The 13,865-nt window shown below is 42.7% G+C and overlaps 1 protein-coding gene across 1 annotated transcript in view; it reads right to left on the bottom strand.

Moving 5' to 3' along the window:
• CPAMD8 (C3 and PZP like alpha-2-macroglobulin domain containing 8) overlaps nucleotides 1-13,865 on the bottom strand; it is a 472,168-nt gene that overhangs the window by 383,915 nt on the left and 74,388 nt on the right. The gene's annotated exons all lie outside the window — the stretch shown is intronic.

The raw sequence follows: 13,865 nt of genomic DNA on the forward strand, positions 1-13,865 counted from the left end.
CACCCTCCACTTCCTGCTGGACAGGAAGAGGAAGAGAGGAGATGATTACAGACCCACAGTGATGACTCCAAGCCCCAGCCTCCACATGGACCCCGGAAGGACCCATCTTGTCTGCTTATACTTACCTTGATGTAAGTTTTTATTACTTGTTTGCCATATTAAATTGCAGTCTTAACTCAGAGGCGCCTGTTTTCTCTTTTGTTTGTTGCATGTTTGGAGATCGCTTCTGCTCCCCAACAGGCTGGCCCTGAGCATCCAGACTATTTCCTCATCTCACCTTAAGACTTTATCATAGCCTTGATGTGCTACTATATGGACTATCGTTTTTATGTAGTGCTAACAGCTTGCGCCACTTGTTCCATTTCTTGTCTGTAGTTAATCAACTAGAACCCACTGATAACAGGTGCAAAAATAACAATTTTACAAACAGGGAAGAAAGAACCAACAGCCTGATGTGGTCAACTGAACAAAATCCTGTGGAAAACCCACAGGAAGAGCAAGAAGCAGCAGGGAATAGGGAAAACAGAAGAAATCCTAGCACAGAAAAACAGCCAAGAAAGACTAGCCAGTCTACCCTGAGACCTAACATCCCCAACCCTAAGGGTCAAAGGATAAAATTCTGTGACTAAAAAGGAGATTGCCTGTCCAGACAACCTAAAAACTTCCTTTCTGACACTGGGGCCTGCTGAAGAATGCTGAGGAGTCTGCCCAACCCTCACCACAACAAGGGCCTAGGAAGCTCTTGACCCCCCCCCCCCCCAAATTTATCAAAGCATTGTCAGCCGTGGCCGTGGGGCGAGAAACAGTAATTTTAGCCAAAACACTAAGGGGCCTATATATTTGTATATATATTTATATAAATAAATCTGCTTTACAAATGTCTCAACATCCGTGCAAGCACAAATAATAATTTCCGTAATGTTTGTAATATTTGTAAAATAGTTTTCTTGTTGCCTTTTACCAGGCGAATGTAACAACCCTTAACTTTTGACCCTTAGAGGAAGATAGCTTAAAAACATTCAAACCTTGAGAGTTATTGGGCTATGAAAATTTGATCAGAAGGGGACATAATGTGAGGAAGACTTGTGCAATGTGTGCAGCCTATGGAGAATCATTTGTGAATTGCTAAACAAATGGTGTTGGATTGAACGAACTTCCAGCTCTAGAGTAAAGCGAAACATATACTAGTGGTACTATTCCCATTATATATATACAGTATGCAATTATACAAACAAACAGCTGGTATAGTGTGGTAAGGTTAGCAAAACATGAACAAAATAAATAAAGTGCAGCGCTAAAAATGGCGAATGAACAAACAAGTCCATACAAAGAAGAATTCACCAAAAATGGTGAATAAAAAAATAAATAAGTCCCATGTGATGGTGCAACAAACAATCCAAGAATGGTAAGTGTGGTCACAGTGGTAGCCAGATCCCAATACCATCAGAGTAGAGATAATAATGCGCTCACCAGAGACTGCGGACCCAAAATACCATACGGCAAATGGGTCAGATAAACTGATATATTAGGTCTTTAATGACTCCAAATGCCAGTTGTAACCTCGGATATTCCAATAGATGGTCATGAGGTGGATTTGAGGGAGAAGAAGTCTCAACCCACAGATGACATAAGGGATAAACCAGAAGAGACAAACATATTTTAAATCCGCAAAAAAAAATTATTTAAAAAGGGGAAGTACACTCATCCAGAGGTACAAGCATGTATCAAGCAAGCAAATCAGGCAGTCCGGGGGCATAGGTCTGACGAGTTTCGTTAAGAGATAACTTTCTCAACGGGTCAGTAATCAGACATACCACTACCACTGTGACCACACTTACCATTCTTGGATTGTTTGTTGCACCATCACATGGGACTTATTTATTTTTTTATTTACCATTTTTTGGTGAATTCTTCTAGTGTGTGTGAGGTTCCCCCAAAAACTGAAATCAGCCCATTTCGGTGTGGAATGGGTTTTAGGGCACCCTGTGAAAAAAGCAAACACACACAAAAAAAATGCATTGATTCCCTCCAAAATCTATACCAAAGCTTTTGAGTTTGGTATGGATTTTAAGAGGGAACAACACGCAAAAAAAAAAACACAAGAAAAAAAGCATGAGGTTCCTGGCAAAATTAAAACCAACCCCTTATCTGAGCATGCAGCCTGTATGGCCAGGAAAAGGGGGAGGGGGAGGAAGGTACCTTGATGGGGCAAACCCCTGGCAAAGAACCTTGTCTGCATGTTGATGAGGACAAGGGCCTCTTCCCCATAACCCTGGTCCGGTGGCTGTGGGATCTGTGGACAGAGGGCTTATTTGAATCTGGAAGTCCCCTTTAAAAATAAGGGGCCCCCAGATACCAGTCCCCCTCCCCATGTGAATGAGAAAGGGGTACATAGTAAAAAAAAAAAGCTAAAGTAAGCAAAGGACAGGGATTATCTGAATGACATCTTTGGGTCCCCACCGCTAAAGTAGGGAGGGAGAAGATGACATTCAATACACACAAAGTGAAGGGATTGGACATGTCTCAGCGCTCAGCTAATTTTTTTCTTTCGAAGGGTGGCTGGCCATTATTCATTGTATAAGATGAGCACTTGAATCGCTGGACAGAGAGATTAACAATGGCTGTACATCTGGGACTTTTTTTTAATTAATAAAGGACTTGTCAAACATTTGGGTGTGTTTATTTCTAGGGTACATTCTTTTTTTTTTTTTTTACACTTTTTTACACCTGGACACCTAGGATGCATTCTCAGATAAGGGTCTGGTATAGATTATGGGGGGACCTCACACTTTTTTCCTTATTATTTGCATGAGATTCTCCATTAACCACTTCAGTTCCGGAAGATTTAGCCCCCCCCCCCTTCATTGTACGGTCATGTGATGCTGGATGCTGTACACAAAAAAATTTATGTCCTTTTTTTCCCAGAAACAGAGCTTTCTTTTGGTGGCATTTGATCACCTGCGGTTTTTATTTTTTGCGCTATAAACAAAAAAAGACAGATAATTAGAAGAAAAAAAAACAATATTTCTTACTTTTTGCAATTAAACAAATCCAATAAAAAATGAATTTTTTCATCAGCTTAGGTGTTCTGATACATATTTTTGGTATAAAAAATCCCAATAAGCGTAAATTGGTTGGTTTGCACAAAAGCTATAGCGTCTACAAACCGTGGGATAGTTTTACAGAGTTTTTATTTTTTTTTACTAGTCATGGCGGCGATTAGCAACTTATAGAGGGACTGCGACATTGTGGCGAACAAATCAGACACTAAATGACACTTTTTTAGGGAACCAGTAACACCAGTTCAGTGATCAGTGCTAAAAATATGCACTTTCACTGTACTAATGACACTGGCAGGGAAGGGGTTAACATAAGGGTTGATCAAAGGGTTAAATGTGTCCCTAGGTAGTGATTACTAACTGTGGGGGATGTGTTTTTGCTGTGAGAAGGCAGAGATCCTGTGTTCCTGCTTAGCAGAAACACAGGATCTCTACTTCCCCCCTAACAGAACGGTGAACTGCCTTGTGTTGATAGGCAGATCGCCGTTCTCCGTCTCTCTCGAACGATTGCTGTGTCCTGGCGGACATCGAGACCCGCTGATTGGCTCCCACTGTGTGATATTAGACCCGGAAGTGCAGAATCAGGTACCTCGGGATACCAGATTCAAAGGGTCTGGTAAGGAATATAGGGGGGTTGGGTCTCCATGCCTTTTTATTTTGTTTCACGGGGCTACACTTAAAATCCATACCAGACTTAAAGGGCCTGGTATGAATTTTGGGAATCAAATACTTTTTTTATACACTATTTTTGCTGTTGGTTTACATTCACCTGTCAGTTGGGAATCCCCAGCTGACAGCTGAAAGTGTTGGGAGGGGATAAGTCCCTGGTTGTTAGGATACCGGCGGGTGCCAACTCCCTAACAACCAAGAGGAAGTTGTTCCATTTGTCAGTGGTAATAACAGTGCTAAATGTTTTGCTTTAACTCTGCAGCTGGAGGTTCGTTCGGCCAAATACCCACACACAAGTTTCTCAATATGCTGCACATAGTGCAGACGTCTCTCTCACATTATGTCCCCTGCTGGTCAAATGTTATTAATCTACAAACTCTCATGGTTGAATGTTCTTAAGCAATTTTTTTCTTAGGATCAAATGTTAGGGGTTGCTACATTTGCCCGGGGAAAGGCATCAAGGAAACTATAACAAAAACATTACAAACATCACTGGAATAATTTTTTATGCTTGCAAAAACGTTGAGACATTCACAAAGTGATTTTTTTTTATTTTTAAATAAAGCCCCTAAAAATATTTACCTGATTAAGGGAAGGACTGAGGAATGAATCTGCAGTACCTGGGGGAAGGCTGCTGAAACCCAAAGAGGGGGGATCAATTACCCATTTAGGAGGTCACATGCAGTCCATAGAAACATACTCTGTCCCCAGCAAAGTGTCCCTGCTGCAGGAAACTAGGGTGTACTGCCTGCTGATAATCCAAGGAGGCACAAGGCCTTCCTCCAATGATTTCCACTTGCCACACAGAATCATGAGCCACAAGACTCTTCTCTTGGCTCAGACACTACTGGTAGAGGATAGCCAATTAACAAAGGAATTTCCTTCAGAAGGACCATTCAAGCAAAGCTAAGAAACTTAGCTAAGCAACATCCAGCACAGAAATCCGAAAACTCTCCCTGCCACAGAGGGTACTCCCATTCTTTTTCAATTCTTTTTCAGAGGCGAAAGCACTGCAACACCTAAATGGTTTTGATTTGCAACACTTACTTGAAGATTCTGCTGGTGAAGAAACACTTTGTGTTGATCCAGAAGCAGCAAAAAGAGTGTTACCTGGCCTATCCTCACATCAGCACACAACGGGTTAACACCTCCTCTGGAGCCCACAGGACCACCTTTTCCTAACTAAATAAAAGACAGCCCCTCCCCCAACTGAAGTGTTCTTGTTTTTTGGTCATGCTCAAGGCCACCTGTGGATTGCAGTTGGTAAGTACTTTGTTTGCTGCAAGGATATCCCCCCTGCCATGTTCAGCTTCTCATGGAGTTGGAAGAGCCAGAATGCTGAAAGTAAACCTTCCTAAAAACTGTGTGCCCTGTGTGCCGGGCTGCAGGCAAAATTATGCTTAAAGAGCATTGATATTGTAGATGATGTCACAGGGAGCAGGGAGATGGGGCAGCACGGGATCCGCCAGGTGCAGAGCAATGGTGTAAACAGTCTTGGAGGTCTGCAGAGGAAAGGACTTCTCTCCCTCTCTCTCTGCAGATCTCCCAGGTAAGACTTGTTGCTGTTGCTCCCCTACTGTGCAGTGTTCTCCTAGAGATTGGACAGTCTGACTGGTTTTGTCTCAGATTCTGACTGTCTCCTGTGTTCCTCTGGATGTGCTGTCCTTGCTCCCGTGCTATGCTGTGTACTCCTGTGGGTTTGACGGTCTGACTGGTTTTGTCTCAGACTCTGACTGTGTCTGCTGTCTACCTTTGTAAGTGTTGCCTGGGCTCACCTGCTGCTGCTTCTGAAGTAAGTGGACGAAGGCAGATGAGTCTAAAAGAGACAGTGTATATGTTTTTTGGTGTGAGGTAATATATGATTTTCTCTTTATATTTTGTGCAAATATGTTTTTAAAAGAGTGCACTAGGACTGCAAATGATGATGTTTTGCATTATTTTAGGAGCAGAGACCCGCTAACGATCATCTTCTCTTCCCCAGGATGATCCACATCCCAAGGAATCCTCCACAGGGCAGCTTTCATGCTCCCCAAGCACCCCATGTGGCACTGGCTCACACGCGTTTGTGTGAGCATGATAGGAAATGCCTCGGCCAGCTCAGGGTGCATTTTGGGCCTGCATGCAGTCTACAGTGGCAGAGAAATGAAATGCACAGATTGCCTCACAAGGATGTGGATGTGCAACATTATAAGCCCTATTAAGGAGGCTATAGCAGAAAGTACGCTGGAGATGCCCTACCACTGCAAAAGCATGCAGATATTTCCCATAATAACAGAGCATAAAGCGCTCATTGAAGAAGGATGGCAGAGACCTCACCAGAAGACCAATTCACAGTAACAGCTTTATCCAAATAGGATGGCTGATGCATGTTTATTAGTGGATGTTGCCCTTGTCTGGCACACCAAGTGTCTTTGCCTTTTTATAACTCAGTTGCCTTTACAGAATACTTTAATAATCCCAAAGAGAAATTGGGAAATTCTTGATGATCCTATGGATGCAAAAGTGGACTTGTTCATACCAGATGCAGTTCAGTACTTTTTTATTCTGCAGCAAGAACGCATGGACAGTGTTTAATTTGTATTCCAATGACCTAGTTCCCACCAGTGCAGTCAACAAAGTAAAATATGTTACATTGTTTCTGTATTTAACACATCTGGGAAGTGGCAAAATGCATTGAGAACGCATTGGAATGCATCAAAGACACTCATGCAGAAACACATCTGGAACTCAGAAATTGTGGTGATCTGGCCATCAGGCTTGTAGATAATCTATACAGTGACAGGTTTTTCCTGTCAACCAGCAACATCGTTCACTTCGATATATAAATGGTTTAGAAATGCCATTGCATTCAAGACTGGAAACTGCAAGATTTGGCACAGTTTCTGGAGGAGTTGAACCTGGCACGTGGCTTCTGATTGATGTGTTAATAGACCTAGTACACGCCTGGCACACTCAGTCACAGCCATGAGAGCATTGTGATTACTACCCTGGAGGGGAGATATAACATCCACACGAGCCTTCAACATTTCCTATAGTGGGAGGTTATTGTTTGGTCAAACTCTGAACAGCGCAATTAAGCGAATGACCGAAAGAAAGTCGGGACTGTGGCCCCAGACTAGTAAGAGGCAGCCATCTTTCACTCCAGCTTATTGAACTACAGAAGGGTGCAGGAGACCAAATCTTATAGGACAGGCTGTAGATTTAACGGATTACAGTGGGGGTGCCTCAAAGTTACTTTTTACATAAAATCAAGTCCAGAGCAAGTTGCTAAGATGGCTGAAAGGTCTTTTGAAGGTGCGCTCAGATAGTCTCTTCCAGTGGGGGCCAGGAGGCTTGAGTGAAGTTGATGATTGTAGCCTCCTTCTGAAGGGTTTGGACGACAATCCTCAAAGACCAGTGGGTCAAGACAGTTAGGTGGGAGTACAATGGAGAATTCCAAAGTTGACCACTGAATCCATTTCATTCATGACCAATAGATCTCAGAAGAGAAAATGTTTGCAAGATTATGTTAAATAATTTATACTATTACAAGACCATCATGCCAGGGATGCCAGAAACATAGAATCATCTGGGTGCTTTTCTCCCCAGTTTTTCTAATATCTAAAGCTGGAGCCTTCTGGTCAATTTCAGTTTAAAGGAATCAAATGTGTACATACACACCAAGAGGTTCAAGATGGAGGCCATGCAGACAGTCACAGGGATAGTTCAGCTGAAGGACCAGTTAGTATCAATCGACCTGCCGACTCCTGATACTCCGAGCACCAGAGGCATGTGGGATTTGCGGTGACCAGAGGTCACTTCCAGTTAAGGTGTTTGCCTTTTACAGAATTGGCACATCCCCACAAATCTTTTGAAGATCTTGTTGGCAGTGGTGGTACCTTGGACCAGGTGGCTCATGAGGGCGTTGCAATTTGCCTTCTTTAGTCTATGAGCTGGGCTGTCTATGGATCAGAAAATCTTTGTGCCTATACAAATTCAGCAAGAACAGGGATTTTGGACATCGCTACTGTGCTTCTTTCAGGGCATGCCTCTCAGCCCAGGAGATAGGATGTATCTGATGGCAGATCCCAGACTTCGGGGCTGGGGAGTCCACAATTTGAAGAAAATGACGGAATGCAGACTCCCCAATTATCTGGAACTAAAGGAAACCTTTTCTAGCATTGCAAGCCTTTCAGTATCTTCTTTAAATGGGCCTGAGTGAAGTTGATTGACAACAAGACAGCAGTAGCCTATATTTCTTGCCAAGGGGACACCAGAAGCCTTTTCCTGTTACATCTTGCAACAGAAACTTTTCGCTGGGCAGAGAGCCACTTACAGCCAGGTAACGTTGGCCTTATTGCAAGGAAAGCAAAATCAACTAGCGGTTTAGGCAAAATATTTTTTTAACAAGTTCCTCAAACCAATATTGGCCCAATGTGGCTTTCCAGCAGTAGTTTATAGGGAGACTCCACTGAACATGCAGCTTCTAAAATCTGCAACAGGATACCAATGCAAAGACTCGGTCATACAAGATAGGTTCACAGTGCCATGGAATTTTCCATTTGATCTTTTGTCTCTCTCCGGTGTCCTTGAATATAAAGATGCTTCTGGAAATTTGGACAGAAAAAGTCCATGCCATACAGGTAATTTCCACCTACCGAGAAGGCCTTGGCTTACACTGCTCCACCAGATGTCATCAGCACCACCAAACCCATTTCTAGTCAAATGAAATCTTTTATGGCAAGGTCAGTGACAGCACCCTAATCCAATGAGACGACTTTAATAGCCTGGCTATGGAATAGGCCAGACTAGAGGTGCAGGGATTCTCATTCAAGCTTGTTCAGACCCTGATGTCCAGAAGAGCATCCGTAAACGCTACATACAGTATCTCACAAAAGTGAGTACACCCTTCACATTTTTGTAAATATTTTATTATATCTTTTCATGTGACAACACTGAAGAAATGACACTTTGCTACAATGTAAAGTAGTGAGTGTACAGCTTGTATAACAGTGTAAATTTGCTGTTCCCTCAAAATAACTCAACACACAGCCATTAATGTCTAAATTGCTGGCAACAAAAGTGTGTACACCGCTAAGTTAAAAAATGTCCAAATTGGGCACAAAGTGTCAATATTTTGTGTGGCCACCCTTATTTTCCAGCACTGCCTTAACCCTCTTGGGCACGGAGTTCATCAGAGCTTCATAGGTTGCCACTGGAGTCCTCTTCCACTCCTACATGAACACATCACAGAGCTGGTGGATGTTAGAGACCTTGAGCTCCTCTACCTTCTGTCTGAAGATGCCCCACAGCTGCTCAATAGGATTTAGGTCTGGAGACATGCTTGGCCAGTCCATCACCTTTACACACAGCTTCTTTAGCAAGGCAGTGGTTGTCTTGGAAGTGTGTTTTGGGTCATTATTATGTTGGAATACTACCCTGCAGCCCAGTCTCTGAAGGGAGGGGATCATGCTCTGCTTCATGTCACAGTGCATGTCAATGAACTGTAGCTCCCCAGTGCTCATGCAGCCCCAGACCATGACACTCCCACCACCATGCAGGACTATAGGCTAGACACACTTGTCTTTGTACTCCTAATCTGGTTGCCACCACACACGCCTGACAACATCTGAACCAAACAGGTTTATCTTGGTCTCATCAGACCACAGAACATGGTTCCAGTAATACATGTCCTTAGTCTGATTGTCTTCAGTAAACTGTTTGTGGGCTTTCTTGTACATCATCTTTAGAAGAGGCTTCCTTCTGGGACGAGGGCCATGCAGACCAATTTGATGCAGTGTGCGGCGTATGGTCTGAGCACTAACAGGCTGACCCCCCCATTCCTTCAACCTCTGCAGCAATGCTGGCAGCAATCATACATCTATTTCCCAAAGACAACCTTTGGATATGACGCTGAGCACGTGCACTCAACTTCTTTGGTAGACCATAGCGAAGCCTGTTCATGAGTGAAACCTGTCCTGTTAAACCGCTGTATGGTCTTAGCCACCGTGCTGCAGCTCACTTTTAGGGTCTTGGCAATCTTCTTATACTAGAAAAGAAGGGCGGCGCTCACTGGTGTCTATAAGTTACTGTCCTCTATGGATGAAAGACTGTAGAGTATCTCTTTAAATTGAATTGGCGTTTATTGAAATCATAAGTGAATAAACAGTTAAAATATTGCCACAACAGTCCCAACGATCCTAGACCTCCTTGGGTTGCTATGGGATACCAAGGAAAATGGAAAACAGCAGATAATGCTCGGTGTATTTCTATAGGATCAGCGCCTGGACTATTTTTTTGTGCAATCTTCTTATAGCCTAGGCCATCTTTATGTAGAGCAAAAATTATTTTTTTCAGATCCTCAGGGAGTTCTTTGCCATGAGGTGCCATGTTGAACTTCCAGTGACCAGTATGAAAGAGTGAGGGCGATAACACCAAATTTACCACACCTGCTCCCCATTCACACCTGAGGCCTTGTAACACTACCGAGTCACATGACACCAGGGAGGGAAAATGGCTAATTGGGCCCAATTTGGACATTTTCAATTAGGGGTGCACTCACTTTTGTTGCCAGCGGTTTAGACATTAATGGCTGTGTGTTAGGTTATTTAGAGGGGACAGCAAATTTACACTGTTATACAAGCTGTACACTAACTAATTTACATTGTAGCAAAGTGTCATTTCTTTAGTGTCGTCACATGAAAAGATATAATACAATATTTACAAATATGTGCGGGGTGTACTCACTTTTGTGAGATACTGTATGCGAGGATATGAAACAAGTTTGTTTTATTTGCTAAGAAAAAGTTCTTTCTCCTGTGTTCCCTGCTCTAGCCAAGATCCTAGACATTTTACGGTCAGCACTAGAGGTTGGTCTGGCATACAACTCCATTTAGGGTACATATCTTTACCTTATCTTTCACAGGCTTCAGATGGGTGGAAAGCCAGTTACCAGATGCTTTTTGAAGGTGACAATCTATACATGACCTTGAAGGAAATCCTTATACCCTCTGTGGGACTTAGGCTTGGATCTGAGAGCACTGGTGCTGGCACCCTTTGCTCTAATGGTTTCATTTCCATTAAAATTCCTCACCAGAAAACTCGTTTTTCTGCCAGCAACTACTTCAGACAGAATAATGTTGAAGATTGCAACACTTTTCCTGCAAGGGCCCTTTTGTGTCTTTTCTTTTTTTTTTTACCAGAAATAGTGATACTATGTCTATCTCCAAAGTTCAATTTTAAAGTGGTATCCAATTTCCAGAAGTCCCTCTGAGTTTTCACACAAGCGACACCGGGCGCACAGCAGGAAGACTTCAGTTCCTTTCACATAGTCAAGTTACTGTGTACTTGGTCAAAGAGGGAAGTGGACAATCTTTTCATTTAGCCTTCAGGTCCTCAAAAGTCATCCACTGTTGGATTTCCAGGGTGATTACATTGGCATGCAGGAAGTAGGCCTTTCTGCTCTGAAACAATTGCATGCTTATTGGACTAGAGGGGTGGAAGCCTTTGGGGCAGTTTCTTGGAAGATCTAAGTAAGACGGCTAGCTTGAAGTTCTTGTGCGGCCTTCATTCAACTTTACAAACTAGATGTGCGATCAAGTTTGGGACAAGAGGGATCAATTCTTTTTGGCTTGAACAGCTTTTCTTTGAGTGTCTCTTTTCATGTGTTCTCTCCTGCCCTATATTCAGCTAGGGTATATACCGTTGTGTGCTGACGTGAAGTGCGCCAGGAAAATGGAAAATTGTTATCATACTTACCGTAATTTAACTTTCCTGGCCTATCCTCACATCAGCACAGGACTCCCTCCCTAGTGGCCTGTCGCAGGCTAGGTTATCGAACACTTCAGTTGGGGAAGGGGCTGTCTTTTATTTAGCTAGGAAGAGGTGGTCCTGTGGGCTCCAGAGGAGGTGTTAACCCATTTTGTGCCGACATGAGGATAGGCCAGAAAAGGAAAATTACGGTAAGTATAATAAAATTTTCCGTTTTCTGGACTGAGAACTCTGGAGGGAAAAGCTACCTGCACTTTTATTCTGGTCCTCATCATTTCCTTCCATAAAGTATTTTTGTTTAGTCTTTAGGGCACCTCTGGCATGCAAAGATGCAGCCTTGCTCTCAGAATAGCACTGTTGAAATGTTTCCAAACTCTAAATCAGGGGTGCCAAACCTGAAGCCCAAGATGCAAGAATGCGACCCAGCAAAATCTTACTTAAAAATGTTAATTTTTTGGGGGAATTTTTAGTAAAAATGTGTTACACTTAGCGAACACATGCAGCCTTTTATAAGTTATCTTCCCAAAGAAAAATCTCCCACTCTTCACATATATGCCTTCCTCATGTCATCAGTTTTCAGCAGCACTTCTATTTGGGAGCAAATGTTTTCAAGGATGAAGCACACGAAGGGTAAAATTAGAACCAAAATATCTGATGAACACCTTGAGAATTGCTACTTCATCCATCAAACCAGATATCGATGTGTTCGTTTAACAAAAACAGTGTCAAACATCGCACTAATTTTATGTAGTTCTCTTTTACAAAATATATATATATAATTTTTTTTTTTTAAGCTGATTTTCGGCCTCAAAATCTAAAAAATCGATTTCGGGCCATCCGCTTGCTGAGGGCCACCTGGAAAAGAAATGGATGCTCCCAATTTTTTTTTTTTTTGGTCACTTACCTTGATATTGAAGAAAATATACTCACCTTCCTTCCACTACCTCCCTCTGCGGCTGCGGCCCGCGCCGTCACTTCCGGCTTGCGATGACTCCTGGGAGCTGAACGTCATCGCTCCCAGGAGTCAATGGCATGCCCAGAAGCTGTGCAGGGATGCCGCGCCTGCACCTGAAGTGACGAGCGGGGCCGGTGCAGGGCATTGTGGGACTCCGACGTCACCGAAGAGGCCGCAGAAGAGGACGCACTGCCTTCAGCTGCCCACACCTGAGATGGCAGCGCTGGAGAAGAACTTTTCAAGTTAAGTATTTCTTCTTACAGGTAAGTGCGACCCGGGACAGTTCCGAGGCTATCCATTGTGGAATGTACTAGCCCTGACTGTCCCGGGGGTATTTGTATCTAAATTTGACCCCGAGGCCGGAACTCGGCTTTAACTGAGATAGCTACATTATCTATACCAGTGATCTTTAACTTGTGATCTGCTCGACTTTTTCTGCTCATCCACTATCTTTCTTGTCAGTGTATTTTATGTATGGTGCAAATCAATTCCTCTTTTTCCAATGTGGCCCAGAAATGTCAAACGGTTTGACAGCCTTGTTCTAAATATTGGTCTCACTATTTTACTGGGAGGAGTAAAACAAAAAACATTTTACTGACCAGACTATAGGTAAACAACAGGGTAAATAAGATAAACTAATTTGTCAGACAAATTTGCCCTTACCTGCAAAAACTTCTACTGTATCCAAACAATCACCGAATTGTGGGAGGTACAAGATGGAAGCCCACAAGCAAACTAAACTGTCCCCTAATGGCAGAACTGCATATTTCTCTTGTTTGAGAACTGCATTGAGAAGTACAGTGTTACTTGAATTATATTCCAGTATTTGCTTGTCTTCAACTGAGAGAAGATACAATAATTTAAGACTTTACATAATATCTCAGAAATTATTCATTAAAGTCTTTGTTATATAGTTTGAATACTATGTCATAGATATAATATTTATCATTGTAAAATAACATATTTCTCACTTTATTTCCATAAAACAAAAGACAGATTTGAAAAAAAAAAAAAAAACAGTGTACTCCCAATTTTTCTGTTTTTTTTCCCAGGCCTTCCCATCTCTCGGCTTGACTCACGATTTTAATGTTTGCTAGTGTCAAATACTCCTGCAGGCAGCAGAATAACCCAACTGTATGTTAAGCCTTGTGTACCTCAACGTTGCCAAAAAATAATGCAGGTGATTTTTCTTGCAATAAACGCCAATTTAAAATAAAGAGGATGCCTTCACTAACACACTTTAATGTAAGCGATGCGTGTGGTAAAGTGGGTAAAAGTTGTCAGTTGACCATAAGTAGAATACTAGATACAAAAACAAAAGCACAGCCTAGGGGCGAGCCTCTGCTGATGGCCTGACCACCATCTGCTAGAGGAAGTTCTGCTGGTCACAAATCAGTACATAAAGACATAACAACCAGGGGGGTGGGTGCTGT

This window comes from Pelophylax lessonae (assembly GCF_965119305.1).
Source record: "Pelophylax lessonae genome assembly, chromosome: 1".
Taxonomy (NCBI): Eukaryota; Metazoa; Chordata; class Amphibia; order Anura; family Ranidae; genus Pelophylax; species Pelophylax lessonae.